Here is a 14272-nt window from a genome sequence, read left to right as displayed (position 1 = left end):
AAGGCCAGCATGAACTGCATAGAGAGACCCTGTCTCAAAAAGACAAAAAAAAAAAAAAAAAAAAAATTTAAAGTAGGCATTCTTAGAGAGCAGTGATTTCCCTAGGAGGTTGGAATAGTGACTCCAGGCTTCCTCAAGGTGATAGGAAGCTATTTAGAATATCAGTCCTTAAGATATGGATGCACTTGTTTGATCTTTTGTCTTGAGGTTTGGCCCACAGCAGGAGGTGTCGGCCCCCCTTACTCCCACCCCCATCTTAGAAAGTATCTGGGATTCTGCACTGGCTCCATGGAGGACCCAGCCCTGTCTCACAGCCTACAATATTTATAACTAACTCATCTGCCTGCAACAATAAGAAGAAAAGAAAATGTGAAAAGTGAGAAGTTCAGATTTATAGCCAGGGATTTAGCTCAGCAGCACAAGCACTTGCCTGGCAAGTGCAAGGTTGTGAGTTTGATCCTCATTCAAAAATAAATAAATAAATAGATAGATAGATAAAGTTTAAATTTCTTTTATACTTAACCTAAAGACCTCATTCCTATTCTCCACATGTAAAAACATCTTGCTAAACTACTTTATACTAGATGTTAGTGGTCATTTTTGAGATGTTGCAGTTAATTTGTATCAAATAAGTTATGAAAACATCAAAGATTGCCAATTAGAAATCTTAATTTCCAATGCTAATATCTAGAAATCTATTTTGGTCATCCTTATTACTATAATTAAGAGTAATATTGCTTGAACTAAATTATTCTGTAACACAAAAAAGGGAACTTAAAACCATATACATTTATTTATCAGTATTATAAATTCTGTATATTTTGTTTTTCTTTTTCATTACAATTAATATATATATATATATATATATATATATATATATATATAATGTTATACACTAACAAAAAGGGCTTCATTATGTTTGTGTTATTCTGGTATATAATCGAAGTACCTGTAGCGTCCTCATACTGTTCTGTATGCTCCATTTTTCTGGGTGACCTAATTGATATGTTAACCATTGCTCACCTCTGCAAATGACAGTTGTTATCTAAAATTGAGTGCTAAAATAAGTTGACAAAGAATGTCAACTCCTGGGAGACTTCTCTGTCCTCTGCAAAGGGAAACAAAGGTCTTCCTCATTCCTTAGCAGATCAAGGATTTTTTCATTTCCTGATCCACACACGTAAACCCTTACTTTGTAAATTGTGCTTTCTACAAAAAGTCTGGAAAGTTTTGAGGGAGACACACAGCTTTGCAAACTCCAACTGCACTGTGTTGCTGGGCCCAGGATAAGATAAATCAGCACTCTGCTTTTTAAAAACATGTCTTGCCTCATTTTTGGACTCGAGGTTGGGGGGATGGAGGCTCATTTTTGTGCTATAAGATATATATATATACATATATATATATATATATATATATATATGTATATATATATATATATACGTATATATATATATATATATATATATATATGACATATACATGTCTAAAATCAAGTGTGGGGGAAGAGGTGTGGTTACATAAGACTTGCTGAATCATTCACATTTGAGAGAATTCCTTAAGTGACTCAAATACTGTGACTATAGACAGATGGTAAAAGAGAAGAAACTGTAATCAGAATGACAAAACATAAAAACAACAAGTTAAAAGGAAAAATGTTCATCCCCTCTTGTAATAGGCAGCTGAGTTAGTTAGCAATATTATAGGCACTGAGACAGGGTTAGGTCTTGAAAGAGCCAATGCAGAAGCCCAGATGCCTTGGAACTGTGGGGGAGACAGACACCTCTAGCTGTGGGCCAGGCCTAAGATAAAAGATCAAACAAATACATCCATATCCCAAGAATTGGTATTCTAAATAGTTCTCTATCACCATATGAGGTCAGAAGTCACCATCCCTACCCACTTTAGGAAGAGTCACTGCTGCATAAGAATGCTGGCTTTCCATGTGACTTGCTTCCTCATTAGTCCCTGATTTAATCGATTTTACCAGAGCAATTAATCTTATTGGTTAGCCAGAGTGCTGTGCTATCTTATGCCCATCTGCCTTGCAAGTTCCCAGCTTTCCTTTGGAATGGACTGTTTGTAACATGATGTTTGATGTGACTCTGTTGTGTCAAATTTGTTTGTTTCTGTCAATGTTTCTAGTGGGCAATAAGACTAGATGTTATATCACAATTAGCAAATGGAAAAATATTGTAAAGTTAGTGTATGAGGGAACAAAAGAAGAATAGTTGAAATAACTGCAAATTGAGAATTTACTTAGAAACAAAGAAGTTAATGTATTGTTTAATTTTCTGTCACCTCAAAGTCAAATGTAAATAATATGAAAGAACCAGTCAGAGAAATATGTGTGTCCACTGGATTTTTATAAAAACAAGAAATGCTTTCTCCCATGGAGGAGACATGAGGACAAAGGATCACATGTCCCACTCCTGTTGATGTTCACACTTCCTCCCGCCTGGACCTCCCAAAACCTGCATGAGAGAGGAAGAAAGTAGCTGAAGTCTCAAATCCTTTTCAGCTTTACTGGTGGATTCTCCACAGCACAACGAGGTAGAGGTGACAAGCAAAAGACTGATACAATAAAAAATGAGATCAACACGTGAGAATAAACTTTTACCTCAGGGCTGAAGTGTTAACAGGAACTGGATGAGAAATAGCCAGGAAAGACAGAATGAAGTGGGTAAGAGATAAACAGGGATCTCCCAGGATTTCCTATGAGACCTAACCTCAAACCAGAAAGGTCACAAGGACTATATTCTGTGGTAGGAGACAATATTTGGTTGTATAATCTTCAAGCAGAGTAGCTTTGTAGAAGAAACACTTTATCCAGAGTTATGCTTGACATCCTGATTGTTGTCAATTGATTTTCTTTCTATGCCAATGTTTACATTGCCTGGGAGATTTAAAAAAGTACTGTGGCTCACTCTCAAAGAATGACACTAGGCCAAAGATGCCACAAACCCAAGGATAGAAACCCAACAAAAAAAAAAAAAAAAAGATAAAAACAAATGCCTCCCAAAATACTCAACTCCTCCAAATCTGTCTCAGGGGGCATGGAGGAGGAAGAGATCATAAGTTACACAAAACAAATTTCCGAAAGGGTATCAATAGGATTAAAACATTTCAATAAGGTGCTTTGTGAATTTAAAGAAGATATGCTTATTAAGGTAATGATCCTAATGAAACAAATGATTGGCAAGTCTAGCAAAGATGCTAGTAAAAACTTCGTGGACTAAACAAAGAGCTGAAAAACAGGAATGTTCAGCACAGAAAATAATGTCAGAATATTAAAAAAAAATTCTAACTAGAAATCTAGATTAAAAATAGGATTAAAACTATGGCTAGCAAAAGTGACTAATGTGAAGACAGAGTATCAGGTTTAGAGGAAAAGAATATGGGTAGTGACCAACAAATAAGAAATACAATAAAAACAAAAATGGAACATAAAATAGATCCTAGAGCTGCTAGTTGACTCAAAAAGACTCATAAATGACATTAGAAATATGAAATCAGAAGATAGCACACAGCAAAAAAAAATCTGTTTATAGAAATGACACCTAAAAACATTCCAGAAATAGAAAAAAAAAAATAAAATAACATAGAGATAAGTGAGGGATAGAGAATCCTAAATAGTCTAGATTGGGGGAAAAATTCCATTTTACATAATTATTAAAATACTAGATATCTAACACAACAAAATAATCTTAAATGTTTCTAAAAAAAAAAAAAAAACAAGTTACCTATAAATGAAAATCTATCAGAGTTATGACTGACATCTGAACACAAAGCCAGTGAAAGCCAATGAGAGCATGGGATGAAGTGCTTTAAGCTCTTAAAGAAAACAACTTTCAACTCAGACTTACATCTTGAAAATTTGATAAGGTATAAGATATTTCCATAATAAAAAGTATTTGAACAGGTTTATAAACACAAATCCAATGCACAAAAAAAAAAAAAAAAAAAAAAAAAAAATGCTCCTGTATATACTAGAAGGAATCAGTGAAGCTAATAATGGTACAAGCCTGAATAAAACAGCAATGGTACAATAATACAATGTCAGCAAAAGTCAACTTCAATTATAACTACCAAAGTAAATGGACTCAATTTGCCAAAAAAATGATACAAATTAGCAGAATGGATAAAAGCAAAATGCAATAATATGCTGTATAGATAATACACACTTTACTCAAAAAGACAATCACAGTATAAAAATAAAAGGATGAAAAATAATATTCTATACAATGGGAATGTTCAAACAAGCAAGAAAATTTGCATTATTTTCACACAAATTGGACTTCAAGTTAAAGCTGATCTAAAAAGGCAAAGAGAGATGTTAGGTGTTGATTAACAGAACTATTCAACAGCAAGAGATAACAATTACAAATATATGTGCACCATGCTATGGTGAACACTAATTCATAAAATAAGTTAGACATAAAATCAGATAAACATTTATAGAATTATAATGGGAAAACTCAATACTTTACTATTATAAATAGACAGATGAATTATCCAAAAACATCACAATAGAGATATCAAATTTGAACTAAAATGTTGAACCAAGAAACTCAGTACACATATACAGAATACTACTCACAACAGAATATAAATTTGTATTTTCTCTGAATAAACAATGTATTAGCTAACTGAATCCCTAAGAATATGCAAAAGACTAGAGATTTTACCCTACATATTATAACATCGAAATGAAGCCAGAAATCAATAGCAAAAGAAACGACAAAAACTACGCAAGTATGTGGAAATTTAATAACACATTTTTAAATAATCAATGGACCAGAGAAGAAATTAAAGAAGACATAAGACAGTTGCTAAAATTAAACGGTAATTCCAGTATGGCACACCAGAGCTAACGGAACATGCTGAAAGCAGTTTTATGAGGGAAAATTATAGCTGTGAATGTTAGAAAACCAGAATGAACCTAAATAACCAAATGTTAAAACTCAAGGCCTTAGAAAAACAATCACAATCCAAATCCAGAGCTTACACAGGGGAGGAAATTATAAAGATCAGAGAATGAAATCAAGAGTAAAAAATCCCCATAGAATTAATAAAACAAAGTGATAGGACTTTGTAAGAAAAAATGAACTAGACAAACAGCCTCCTTATCAAAAAAGGGAATGAAAGGCACAAATCACAGCAACTAGAAATGAAAAGGGGGAAATCACAGAAACCTCAGAAATTCAGAAAATTATCAGCAATTACTTCACAAATATGTATAACAAAAAGGTGGAGAACTCATAAAGAGACATTTCTAGATGCATATAAATTACCAAAAGTGAACTAGCAAGCCTTAAAATACTTACTAATTCAATAAAAGAAAATAAATGTAAAGCACTAGTTAAAAATACAATACAATACAATAAAATAAAATAAACTACCAACGTAGTAAAGCCCTGAACTTGATGGTTTCAGAGACAAATTCTAAAATAACTCCAGGAAAGGTTTAACACCACACACACAAACGTTTTCATAGAATTGAGAGTGAAGGCATGTTTCCAAAATGATCCTCAAAAACTAACAGGCTGGTCTCAAAATGAGACAAGAACTCAACCAAAAACAGAGAAAGAGGGAACAGACCAAACTCTCTAGTGATCCTAGCTAAGACATTTCTTAACAAGATATTACAAACAGAATGTGACAAACTATAAAACAAACAAACAAACAAACAAACAAACAAAAAAAAAAATCACATGGCATGGCCAGTTAGGCTTCATGTCAGGGATGCAAGAATTTTTCAACATATGCAAATAAATAAATGTAATTAATCACATTAACAATAGCAAAGACAAAAGTCTGCAATCTCAGTATACGAAGAAAAAGCTTTTGACAAAATCTTGCATTTATTCATCATAAACCCCGAAAAAAATAGGTAAAGAACGACCTTATCTCAATCCAACAAAAGCCACTTGTGAAGTTAAGTATAGAAAAAAATAAAAGTTGTTTGTTGTCTTAGTTGTTTCTACTCATTACTTGGACAAAATACCGAACACCGAAAATGAAGGAAGGCAATCCCAGGAAACGGATGAAGAAGTTGACTACTTCACACAAAGCCAGTTCTAACACCCACACTTGCACTTACAGAGGTCATATTTAATTTTAACAAAGTCCCAAAAGATGTCATTTACCATATATTTTTTTTCTGAAAAGGTAGGAGTCACAGAAGAGGGTGGAATTAGTTACCAAACTGGTGTGCATTGGTGCATGGCCAAAAATGTGCTTTAAAATGTGTCATATACACTGGGTGTGGAGCTCTTACTATTCATATGCATCATAATGAAAGTTAAATAAAGTTTAAGGTACCCATTGGGTCAGATCTGTCACTATCATTGCTTTTCCGTGTCCCATCCAATTATTCTGCACCCACTAACTTCTTATCTCAAGGACTTCTGTGTCTGGATCACTTACTTAATTGTTTGATTTAATTTACCTCTCTTATTGCCAAGTCCTCTGCCTACTTGATTTCTCTCAAGCGCCTACTTACCTCAAAATTTGGTTAGGGCTCACACTGCTAATATCAAATTCATTTGGAAAAAATGTACTATAGTACTAGGTTAAGCTAAAAATCTTTGTAAGTGATTTTTATTCATTACAAAAAATATGATAGAATCCTTACTTCCTTTATAAGATCTGTACTTGATTCAAACAATCATTTGAATTGTAATTAAAATTCCAAAATACATTTAAAAATAATATCATAGTGAAATCAATTTAATTTTTTTCCAAAATAATACATAGTAACTAAGCTTGAAGATAAGTTACATGTTAGTAATTTCCTAGGTGAGGCAAATTTTATTTTACAAATATGACTGTAATAACATCTCATACTTTCTAAGCACTTTTGTGTAGTGGTCTCTGTTTACATATCTAAAAGCAGAGTCTATGCCCCATCTTTCATTGCCTTAGCGACTCACATGTAGTCAACTGAGTGAGGCTGAAGTGACAAAGAGTGATTTCTGAAGCTCGTTCAGTGTCTCTGACTTATTCCTCAAAATGCTCATTTCTTTTGTTCCCTCTGTGGTATTCCTCTCCATATTCAGGTGCTATACAGTGAGAACTCAGGCCCCAGGTGAGACCACTGTACATACTTCAGTGAATCCACAGGTAACTCTGAACTTTCAGGCAAATGTACATCAAACAAAAATCGTCAATAATTCTTGCTCAGAACCACTTGGCTCATCTTTATCCATTTGATTTTTCCCAACTCAGTCCCCAGACAGTTAGGTAGGGAAAGCCTCATCTAAAGTCCTGATCACATCATCAGTTAAAATAATGTGTTTTGGTTTATACCACTGAGTTGGAAAACTTTCTTATGCATCAAATGATGATTGAAATATAATTTAGTATCTAAAATATGAATGAAACAAAACTGAAAACATGCCATTGATTAGGAAACTGGGTCACAGGCATAAGGCTTCAGGCTTATTGTCTTGACTACCATCAGTGATGGGTTAAATGTAACTGTAACCAAAAAAAAAAAAAAAAAATCATTCACTGGAAGAAAGATGACCTTTCTAATGTAGTGGAATAACATTTAGCAAAGCTGTCACCTGTGGAGCAGGAAAAATATAAACATCTGTAATAGAGTAGCTGAATTTCCTAAGGATATTTACATGCTGAAATTTGAAAATACCTACAAGTATACTTAATAGTGTATGATTAGATATAAATAGAGAAAATTAGGTGAAAAGCTTTTTAAAAATTCATTTTAAAAGCAAACTTCAGAGAAAATTTGAAAATGGCAGGGTTGGCTAAAATTTACAAATAAAACCATTTCTCACTCTCTTCCAATTCAGAATGTAAAAGATATTCAGAATAGTAAAGACATTCAAGGATGACACTGGATCTACGGCACTGTCAGAATACAACATCAGGATACACATACAGCCCAAGGTATAATTGAGAAATCTCTCTTTAAACTTCTCCAAAACAGGTAAGCAGTGCCTCATTTACTATCTCAAACAGGCAAAAATCTCTTATGGAGCTTAAATGGATTTCAGAATCACTCAGTGCTAAAGAATAGACTTCTTCTAGCCTTAGGATAGTGTCCTAGAGCTACATTATAGGAAACCAAAAATTTAAACAGCTTACCAGCAAGGTATTTGGAGATACAGTTTTCATTTAGTGAAGTTATTTATAAATTGATACACAAGAAACTTACAATTATAAAAAATCAGTATGGATCAGAAATAAAAGAGGCTATACTGGACAAACATGCGAGTTCTTTGTAGCTGATAATATGTACCCAGATAGACAATAGATTTCCAGCGGGCAGTGACCTGCATACAACTTAATTTCTCTTGGTTCTATGGTAATGTGCCCTATGAATATTCAATACAAGGTTTATTCTTCTAGGTTGCATTTGTTGGAGGATGTATTAGTCAGCATTTAGTCCACATTAGGCTGAAAGATCTGAAATGAAAGGTTAAAGGGTTGGTACTAGAAGTTGAAGAGTCTGCACTCGAAGCCAGGAGATGACATCCAAGGTAAAAAGACAGACTAGAGCTCCTTCAAAAGAGCAAAACACTGTCCTTCCTACTTCATTTCCTTTACAACATTCCAGTGACAATCCTTCCAAGAATGGATCTTCCACAACTATGGTGAGACCATCTAGTTGGGCATTACTTTGACATAATCAGCGATCACAGAGAATAATAACATCTCCCTCTTTGATTACAAAAGTATAAATGCCAAGGGAAACTAATAAAAACTGATTCAGAAGAGACAGCCATGGCTGGTTCTGATTAAGATAATGAGATTCCAGACTTTGATTTGACGCTCTCTAGTATTAAACATTTTGAGCCTTATGAACTGAGTGAGTGCATGTCACATGCAGAAGGATAATGTGCCCAGATGACAGACTGTTCTTGCCACTTTTATTACTAGAAGGAAGATTCCAATTGCCCTGCACTTATATCTGAGCTTCACTTAGAAACTCACTTAAACTTAATAGAAAGTTGTTAAATATCCAGGAGTGTTTTTCTGAGACTAGGTCAGATGGCACCTTTCCATTTCTGCCCTTTTTATTGTTGGTTGGCTTTTTTGCTTTGCTCTCTCAGAATAATCCCTTTCACAACTCAGTTTCAGAATTCTGAGAAGCCCAAGCCTCATGGAAAGGGCATAGATGCTGAACTCTACAGCCCCTGTATTGAGGCCAGTCTTAACTCTGGCATGTTTAGGAAGACACTTCCAAATGGGTCAAGGCCTGCTCTTCAAGGTATCCTGTTTAATTCCCTGAGATAAGGATTCAGGTTTGTGGAAAAGAGAATCAGCTACACAACCTATACACATCATTCAGACTTGTCACTCTTACAATTCATGTACTTAATGAAATGATTACTTTTTCATACAGTAACATAACAATTGATATGTGAGGCACTAGAAAGTGATAACTGATTTTTAAAAAATTCAAAATCAACTACTTTACTAACTCTTGTTATGTACATTTAAGTACTGATTAGTCCAAGTGAGGAATGTCTTGAAACTGAACTCTGACAAACTAAAGCTAAAGTGTGACAGCAAAGTTCCTCACAGAAAGTGAAAAAAGAATAACTGGAGCTGACAAAAATGTAGTTGAACTACAGAAACTTATAGATTAAGGATTTAGCAGAGCAGTGCAAGCTGTCTGCAAGTATGTGAAAGGCTGTCATGTGGAAGATGGATTAGGCCTGCACTGCAGAGCTCTAGAGAGCAGAACTAATACCTCATGTTGGTTGGTCCAGGGAAAGCAGATTTTTATATCTAATAAGAGGAAGTATTTTTTCTGTAATCAGAGCAATAAAGACTGCTTCTTGAGGTAAATATATGTAATATTTGGGGGAAAGACAGGTATTGGAATAATGCTAATTTTCTAGAGAAAATTCTTATATTGGGAAAATATTTGATAGGTATTGTAGCATATTCCATTTAAGAATTTTAAAAATATCTATGTTGTCATAAAAAATATATTCTGAATTTTGTGGCCCAGGTGAAAGATAGAGAAAATAAATAAAAACATTTTTAAGTGAGCTGTGCTTTCAATGATGAATAAATAAGTAGACAATAATCAATAACAATTTTTAAAATTTTTCAAAATATCATAACATTGAAAAATATTAATATTGCATTTATATTTAAAAGGTGGTAAAATTTCATCTATTTGTGGTTCCATTTATTCACTTACATGCGCATGTGTGGATAGTTAGATGTATATAACTTTGTAGGTGACATCTCATTCTGACAACAATTTAATAGAGCATCCATGGATATAAACAAAACAAAACAAAGAGCAACACTTTATATGAAACATTGTAACAGGAGCTGTAGGAAAGCTAATATGCAGATACTTAGGATCTAAACTATTATATTGACTATAGACAAAATAGGATGGAGGAGAAAAGGAAGGGATCCAAAGAAGAATTGTATGATAATTATCATCAAAACCATCATATGATAAGTTTAGTTATCACAGTATTTACCTTGGCTATTATTTATTGATTACTTATTTATGTAACACAATTGAGCACATGACTGATTCTATACAGAAGGCAATTAACATCTGGAGAAAAACATATACATGGTATGCTGGTTACACAGTTAAGTGGAGGAGCAATGTTTGCAACTCAAGTCTTTAATGATGATCATATATATATATATATATATATATGAATAAAACTATAGATTTATAAGTATATATATATATATATATATATATATATATATATATGTTGGTATGGATGAGATTTATACTTTCTGTGTTGTTGGCTTAGTTATAAGAAAAGATGGAATATTTCATCTATATTAAATTCCCCAAAATATCTTCTTTACTATAGTTCAACTTTTCAGAAATTCCATAATCAAGAACCTTTTCTTAGTATTTAACTAAAGGTTTAAATGTTCCTCAGTGATTTATGAATGACTTTGAGAGAGATCAGCCAATGCATAATTAAATATATTTACACAAGAATTTAGGAAGCAGGAAAAAAGTAGACATTTTGGAATCAAAAAAGCAGAAAGTCTTGAAATTTAAGACAAATGTAGATGGTGTAAGCCAAATATTATCTAACATTTCCTACATAAGATGTCCAATACATCTTGCAAAAAGATGAAAAATACGAGGTTACCTAGTTTTCATTTGAAAACATTAATATTGAGGCTAACAAATTGGCAACACATACAGGGAGATGAATTTTTATAGTAAGAAAAAAGTAATGTTAGAGTATAAGGATAAATATACATTATAATGTTTATGAACTCACAGAAAATGTCAAGATAGGTAAGGATATATTTTGTAAGCTTTGGATATGAATTGATTGAATTATCACAGCATATTTCAGTGAAAACTGATCAGAATGTGCAGATTTAAAGCAGGAGAAAAAGTCAGAGGAAGATGGCAGCACCGAAGAGCAAATAAATCATGCGGAAAATTCTGTTTGTGTTTAACTGCTTTCTGGAAGGAAATGACAATAAATTATAGACTTTTGTTGGTTTAGTTTGACATCAGTAAGAGAAATTTTATATGAAAATGCAAAATGGCAATTTATGTAAAGGCCAAAATTCATGAGGTTTAACTATTATTTACAAAATGACACTTTTATATTTTAGTCAGAAAATAATACTTGGACAAAAGTATCCACTGTTACATGGTAGGCCTTAACTAATTTCTTGAGAGCCCACACTCATAAGTAGACTATTAGAAGTGCCCAGAAAGCTTTCTTCTTTTTTCCTCAGAGTCAGAATCTATATTCTGTTCTCTTTGAAAGTCCTGTACCTCAGAAAATAGTAATTTCTGACATATTCCATAATATTGTATTAGGAAAGCACTGGACACTTTGTAGCTATTATTTTATTTAATCTTCACAATAAAGACTAACATATAGAATTTGTATAATTTGTTGCTAGCCGATAACAGAAAAATGATTCAAGCTCAATTTAAACTTCTGAACTCTGTTGCCAGTCAGTCATGAGTACATCCCCATTTGATGGTTGTAGCAACTGGTTTCTGATCTTCCTGATATCTATTTATATTACTAAAGAATGAGTCTCTCCTATTATTAATGTCTCCTGTTTTTTCTTCCTTTCCTCAGTTCTATAAAATGCATCATGTAGAAGAATATTGATGTATTTAGTTTACCAAGTAAAACAAGAATTATCCATAGATACACACACAAAGTTTATAATCAAGAGAATTCTCTTTCTAGCATGCCTTGTTTTCAGATAATATATAATATGACATTAAGCCTGATACTGCATGTTTTGTTATTTCCAGAAATGATGATTCAAAGTCTGCAAGCTCTGTGTTTAGACTAAATTAATGTTTCCCAAACTGGCAGTAGCTGTAATAGAAATGGCAATAAATGTACCATCCTCAAATGTGTTGGCCCTGTACCAATGGGGAATTAGGCTGAGTAGAACTGTTTTGTGTCACATTTTTCATGAAGAAAAATGCTCACAACTTCACACCAGTCACTTTATTTTATTTTCTGCAAATATGACAAAATGTTTTTAATTTTTTTACAAGTAGAGAAATTTGGAACGAATGAAGAAAGCAATAATTTCTCTCTTTGTAAGAAAGAAATGGATACAAATAAATAGACACCAAAGTTTTGCTGAAAGCTAAATTAAATGTTGGAATATTGTTTCTAAAACAAATCACCATGAAAGTATTTGTGCAGAATTTTCAAAATTTATAGGTCTTACATAACTTCTATTAGTCTTAAACATACAGAAACTGTAACTTCGTCTCACATCATATCAACTATTTCAGTGTCTTAATTTTATGTCTTTCTCATTTAGCATCCACATATTTCTTGAGTCATCATAGTTTTGTCATGGCTTCAACAAACACTACTGGCATCTTTCACTTCTTTGAGCAAGTAAGTGTATTTTATTAAACTGAAATTTGGTAAAAATATAATCTAGCACAGTAGACAAAATCCAAATATTAGATTGGTACTCATATGACCTATTCTTAAATGCTTAACATTTTAAATGTGAATATTTTTTCAGTCATAATTATTCAGATTGCTTTATCATATTCAGATATTAAGTAATCACATCACATATGGTAGAAATTTCGTAGATTGTTTTATGTAGACTAAATTGAATGTGTGTGTGTGTGTGTGTGTGTGTGTGTGTGTGTGTGTGTGTGAAGGAATCATGAGCAGAATTAAAATTTGAGAATAGTCCTGCAGCTAATTTGTTTACACATCTTATCTAATCATCTGGAAAGAGTTGGCAGGTTTTTTCAATAGTGCTTTTGTTATTACTCCTTCGTCTTACAGCCATCTGTGTCCTATATCTATAACTATTTTGAAATGGTTATTCCTAATTAATTTCTCTTGGCCAAGTATAATATTTAATTTGTATTCTTATCATTTATGAGACTGCCTTTTCAAATCCGTGTCATGAAAACTTGACTTCAGGTATCTTGGTAGTGCTACAGAATTCAGCTTTCCCTCCTGTAATTTTCTTCCCCTGTTTTTTATGCACTATTTTCAATAATGCTTGTGGCTGTTAATCTTACCTGTCAACCTGACTGGATTAAGAGATGCCTGAAGAAGTGACTAGATCAGAAGGGCTCTATGCTGGTCATTAGATTGGTCTCCTGAAGCGCACAGATGCATGAGCTACTAGCCAGTAGGTCCCAGTGCAGGTGGGTCCATGTGAGTGTGACTGAAAGGCACACCTCTAGTTAGTGTTCTTCCCCTGTCTCTGCCTCCCCTGTGTCATTAAGTGCTCCACCGCACCCTTCCTCCATGATGCTCCTTCCATACCACCTTCTCCTTTAAGTTAGATCTGTCAGGCTTGTTGCTCAAGTCACATAAAAGCTGAATTACACATTGATATTCAAATATTTTAATTCTATCCATTTTCTTTTACTTTACACTCATTATGTGAAATATCATAGCTTTCTCGTGGCTTCAACAAATACCTGTAATCATAAGTTTTACTCTATACGAGGTACAGTTTTCTGTAATTGTGCAAGGAAATTCTACCTGTAAAAGAGATGCAAAAAAAATTGTTCTTACATCACACTGGTTAAAATGCTTTATTGTTCAGAATTTTACAAAAACATATAATTATGTGCATTTACATCCACGTCCATACTCCTGGTCTAGGAAGAAGCCTATGGAAAGAAAGATTCAAGAAATTTTACCTACATATACTTTAATCATATATTTGCCACTGCTTCTCTTTTTCAAATCTATGTTCCATGCTTTTCCATTGTGCACTGCTTAAATGAATGTCTTCTCTCCACTGTTCAAGTACT

The sequence above is a fragment of the Cavia porcellus genome, unplaced genomic scaffold (genome assembly GCF_034190915.1).
Source record: "Cavia porcellus strain 051 isolate PalLab524CR breed Dunkin Hartley unplaced genomic scaffold, mCavPor4.1 scaffold_1, whole genome shotgun sequence".
Taxonomy (NCBI): domain Eukaryota; kingdom Metazoa; phylum Chordata; class Mammalia; order Rodentia; family Caviidae; genus Cavia; species Cavia porcellus.
Note: the sequence above shows the minus strand (reverse complement) of the source record.